The sequence below is a fragment of the Trichechus manatus genome, unplaced genomic scaffold (assembly GCF_000243295.1).
Source record: "Trichechus manatus latirostris isolate Lorelei unplaced genomic scaffold, TriManLat1.0 scaffold00056, whole genome shotgun sequence".
NCBI classification, from domain to species: Eukaryota; Metazoa; Chordata; class Mammalia; order Sirenia; family Trichechidae; genus Trichechus; species Trichechus manatus.
The window spans coordinates 4,875,086-4,881,034 of NW_004443992.1; the positions used below are offsets into that span (position 1 = coordinate 4,875,086).

Consider the following 5,949-nt stretch of genomic DNA (forward strand, 5'->3'; position numbering starts at 1 on the left):
GAACTTAAAGATTAAATGTAAATGACTGGAACAGTGATTATTCTACAATACAACCCAATACAGAATTTCAGTATCTCTTTTCCTTGAACTTAAAGTTTAAATGTAAATGACTGGAACAGTGATTATTCTACAATACCATTAAGAATCTGTATGTCACTCTTTTTGCTACAGAGACAGCATACACGCTCATCTTACATACTACCATAATTAACATTTCAGGTATTAAAAAAAGACACAATATTCAGCTTGATTATGTTAAGACAATCTTAGGTTCAGATTTCAACATCTCAGGAAAACTGAAGGCAACAAGATGGAGGTCTGCTTATTAAGAGCAGCAACTAAATTCTGAACTTAATTAAAAATTCAATTCTCTAAATCGTTTAGTGAATCTTAGGGAGCTGAGATATACTACTACTTAAATGCATTAAGATGAAATAAAAATAGGTGATATAAACTTTCATTTCTATGGAAAATAAGAAAAAGTTTTCAGCAACATATTACATTCCCTTTCTAAGAAGACAGGAGTATAAAGAGAAGATTGTTGTCTAATAGCTGTGAAGTAATGCGAAATGGTTATTGATACTATTTCAGTGTTTTATTTTCAATATGGGGCACACCCTCAACTAATTACACTATTAAACACGAGAAACCAACAGTTAAAGGTTCTGGGTTCACAGAAGAAATTTTTTAATGTAACATTACAGCAGATACATAATTCAATGTGATGTCCTAGAGAAGATCCATTCACATTTTCCTCATTTATTCCTTTTATTTTTTTCCAAAATAAAACAAACAAAAACTTTACTCAGGTCCTGCTAGCTTCAATAAAAAGTACCATATTTTCGCAAATAATGCACCTCATGTAAATTACGTGCCCACACATATAACGTGTGGCATGGCTCGCTTACAAAAATGGTGAGGGGGGTGTTGCGTGGTTGGCAAAAACGTATAACATGCATGTTATTTGCGTGACAATGTGGTACATGTAGGCACTGAATTTTGCCTACTTAAAAGAATTAACCATTGATAGTTCTGAAGTAAAGTAAGAAGAAAACTATGGGCGCAGAGCATGAACAGAGCTGAATGTAATCTTGAAAGTTAGGTTGTTGTCTTATTAATTTTTATATCAACAGCACTTCAAATATTAGTTTTCAAATATAATGTTGAATAAATATTTGATGAATTAAACTACAGAGAGAAGGCTATTACTTAGGGCTTGTCATATGATAGAGTCCATATGCTTTGTCTGTGCAATGGGCAACCTGTTTATGTGATTTGTAGAATTAATTTATGGCCCATAATTCATTTAGATTCTTCCAGAGTTGATAATACATTGTAAAATGTGACAAATAGCAACAAAGAACTTAAATCCATAAATAAAGTTTTATCTTAGCTATAGTTTTAATCTAATCCTCTAAATTTTTTTTAACCAGGTTAGAAGGAGAAATGAAACCTTAAGGAGCATCCAAAAGCGGGGGCGGGGGGAGTCAAGATAGGAAGTGGAAAGTGAAGGAGTTCAGGTATAATCATTACATGAAAAAAACAAAATTGCAAAGACCAGACTTACTGGTCTGACAGAGACTGGAGAAACCCTGAGAGTATGGCTCCCGGACACCCTTTTAACTCAGTACTGAAGTCACTCCTGATGGTTTACCCTTCAGCCAAAGATTAGACAGGCCTATAAAACAAACAATAACACACGTAGTTCAACCACGTATACGAGACTAAATTGGCACACCAGCCTAGGGGCAAGGATGAGAAGGCAGGAAGGGACAGGAAAGCTGGATGAATAGAAATGGGGAACTCAAGGTCGAGAAGGGGAGAGTGTTGACATCTTGTGGGGTTGGCAACCAATGTCACAAAACCATATGTGTATTAATTGTTTAATAAGAAATTAATTTGCTCTGTAAACTTTCACCTAAAACAAGTTAAAAAAAAAAAAAAGACAAAATTGACAGTATGGAACAGAAAATAAATCTTAGCAATTATATTTCCAGTAAAAAAATTATTTGGCCAATTTATAAAGTTGAGGAGGCTTTTAATGAACCCTGGTTAAAATTTCCAGGATGACATAAAGAACTCTTTCTTAAGGTTTTAAAAGATGAAGTAGCAGGCTATTTTCATCTTGCAATGAAAAGCTAATACACTTTGTGTTGGAAACATTTCATTACAGAAAGAATGAAGGAAGATAAGGTGTTTTGTACTTTAAGGTATTATTAATAGGCTCATCTGAAATGTTAAATATAAGCAGTAAATATAACACTCTTAAGCAATACTATTTCATGAAAAGAATACCTAAACCCTAAAGTCCTGAAGAATGGCCAAGAAAATGTATAAGAGTTTTCAATATAGTCTACCTAATTTAGTTTATCAAATTTAGTTGTTATGGAAAAACTAACTCAAATAATCACACAATAGAAAGGGATTGATAGAATCCCATCTTGCATGTGAGTAATGAAAAAGTAAACAGAAAATTACTGCTTCAGATCTTGAAGCAAGATCTTGAAGATCTTGAAGACATTCTCTCAAACCGGACCACTGAGATGTGTAATTACTTCCACATAATTACACGGTAGAGTTTGAGGTAAAAGTTATTTGTAAACTTTATTTGAAAAAATAGATAAGATCAAGGAAAAAAAAAAAAAAACATTTAAGCATGACTGTGAAGTCTTCCCCAAAGATGCATGATGTTGACGGTTTTAATATTTATTTAAAAATTTTGATTCTTTAAGCTACATGTGTAAGAAATAGCTATTATTGGCTGTTCTTATGCGTATGTGCGTGTGTATGTGTGTGTGTGTCTTATTGCACTGTAGTCCTCAGATGTTTTGTGATTTTTCCCTTGAGATAATTTTCTCCTGAGGGTTTCAATTATGATGGTTGGTAATGTCTAAAGGGGTGGATAGTGGGCTAACCAGGCCCTAGCTCATGCCATGGTTTAAGAAGGCAGTTTATAATTTGACTATTTGCAGCGCATGAAGATTTATACCTTCTAGGTATGCTTGGTGCTGCAAAGCAAAGGCTTTTTTCTCTTTGTCCTCTAGAATACAGTGTTTTACACTTGTCCTCCTCTGAGTACAAGGGGATTTCAGTCTGTAAATTAATTTATAAGAAATATTAATGATAACTAAATGAGGAAATGGTTAGCAAGAGAGAGAAGTAGTGGAATATTTTTGCATATTTTTTTCCTTTTTATTTATTTATTTTATTGTACTTTAGATGAAGGTTACAGAACAAATAGTTTCTCATTACACAGTTAGTACACATATTGTTTTATGACAATGGTTAACAAACCCACGACATGTCTACACTGTCCGTTCTCAACCGTGGGTTCCCTATTACCAGCTTTCCTGTCCCCTCCTGCCTTCTAGTCCTTGTCCCTGGACTGTTGCACCCCATTAGTCTCGTTTTGTTTTATGGGGCTGTCTAATCTTTGGCTGAACGGTGAACCTTGGGAGTGACTTCATTACTGAGCTAAAAGGGTATCCGGGGGCCATACTCTCGGGGTTTTTTCAGTCTCCATCAGGCCAGTAAATCTGGTCCTTTTTTGTAAGAATTTTGTTCTACATTTTTCTCCAGCTCTGTCCAGACCGTCCTTATTTTTGCATATTAAGGATCCAAACCTAGTTGCTGTTGAGTTGATCCTGACTCATAGCGACCCTATAGGACAGAGTAGAACTGCCCCCATAGGGTTTCCAAGGCTGTAAGCAGACTGCCACATCTTTCTCTCATGGAGTGATTGGTGGGTTTGAACCGCTGACCTTTCGGTTAGCCGAATGCTTAACCACTGCTTCACCAGGGCTCCTATATTAAAGATAGTTGCCAACTTTTAGGAGACTGCATATTCTGGGTCTCTGAGCTAGAAGTAGACAGTGGCAGTAAGCTAAATCTCTTCCCAGTTTATTTCTGAATCATACTATCTTTTCAAAGGGTGAGGTGTGTACATAGACCAATAGTTGTGTTTTTCATTCAAATCCAATCAATGCTTTAATTAAAACAAAAATTCCTCATAGCCTGGTAAGTGGTTAAATGTTATCCTTAATATTCAGTGCCGTTAGGAATTTTCGGCTTTTTATATATGTTTTTATTAATAGTGTACACTGGAGTTAAAATGTACATTTAACTTAAAGATGAACTTCAAATTATAATTTCCCCGGTTTCCAGCATCTCAATTAATACTCATAAGAACAAATTGATTAAACATTTAATATTAGTGCAAAAAAAAATAGAAAAACACTATAGGAAAACAGAAACACTTTAGAATTTTCCACTTCTACCCTTTATCCCTAGAAATTTGGTACTTATTGTAGAAGAATAACAGTTTGAATGCCCAGATGCACAAAGATTTTCCTTTTGTTCCTTCCTGTAGTCTAGCTTAATGGGATAATTTTGATGTTACGTGGTTTTTGCTTTATTGACTTTAAAGCTTAATTCTATATAGGGATGTGACTCTGCTGAACTAGAGAATGGTAGTTCTAATTATTGCCATATTCTAGTAGTCTCTGTGTTGGTCAGCTTTACTATATATATTTGATTTGACAGAGTATGACAGCCTATGGCTTACAGTCAAGAGTAGTTTCTGGCAAGCAGTACTTTTATAGTTAGATTTGTGCTCTGTGCTCTGCCAGGAGGTCTCTATTTTATTGATTAGCTCTGTTGTTTCAAGATGGTTTTAACACTTGAAACTGCTACTATGGAATACACCCAATTAGCATCCTTAAAGTTATAATAATTAAAGTGAAAAATTTTTTACGCTAGAGTTTGAAAAATTACTTACACGTAAAAAACAACAGGCTCAAATTCTTCTGAAGAATATTTCGACCTTTCTATTTTAAAAGTCACCAAGGTTTTTTGTACATCAGGGAAATTTTGCATAGGCAGAATAAAGGCTAATGTTTTAAGTGTCATTCATTAATATTTTAATATTAGTCTACTTCAATACATTTTAGGAAAAGATTGTCTCCTAATGATATAACATTTGTGTATTAAGATTTTCATGTTATAGTAAGAATGAACTATAAACAAAACATAATTTTTTGGCAGAGTAAAACTTAAATAGTGAAGTATTTCTATAGGATTGTATAGTTCTAAAAAACTACAGAAGTGATTTTTGAGTTTCTGTCCTTAAATAAGGCCCATTTTCTATTGAGAGTCACCAAATCACCTAAAGAAAAACAGTGAGTATAAAATAAGTATAAAACACTCAAACTTAAAAAAAAAAAGAAACGTAAGATTCTTATATAATAGTCCTATCCTCTAGTTTTGACTTGGAAAGTTTATTAAATTTTCTTCTTTTTTTTCTAATCTCTAACAAAAGGAATTAGAAAAATATATATTTTTTGTCTCTCTAGGTCAAAATTATGATTTTATTTCATGTTGGCAGTGGATAGTAGTATGGGGTAAGGGGATGTGAGATACTAGGGAGGATCTTTAAATTAGACTGTTTTGTATTGAGTTCAACACATGGGATGGGTCAGAGCCTAAAATCTGAGTGTAAAATAACTAATCTTCATTATATCATTTTAGAGTATGCCTACTTCCCTCACCAAAGTACCCTGTAAACAAGATTCATATTACCATCACAACAGTCAATCAAGCCATGGTTCTCTACTGGAGATATAGTCCATTTCCCTAAAGTGATAATGCAAGAATTTCACTAGGAAACTAAGTCATAAGCAGAATTTCTCACCACAGAGTAGATAGTCAAAAAATATTGAGTATATACATGAATCTAACTAGACTATACTCTTTGGCCTAGATCTGATTTAGGAAGCATGAGCATGATCCCTAAAGTAGAAGAATAGATCATTAATTATTTTCACCTCTCCCTAAATGTTACATGCCATTAACACAGATAATCAAAATTTGACCATGTATGGAAAGGGAAGAAGTCCCGGATAAGTAAAGCATTACTGAAGAAGAAGAATAAAGTAGGAGGACTTGCACTAC

General features: G+C 33.9%; 1 protein-coding gene across 2 annotated transcripts in view; it reads right to left on the bottom strand.

The window, feature by feature from the left end:
* The window catches only part of BOLL (boule homolog, RNA binding protein), a 55,642-nt gene that overhangs the window by 6,900 nt on the left and 42,793 nt on the right, over positions 1-5,949 (bottom strand). The window lies entirely within an intron of this gene.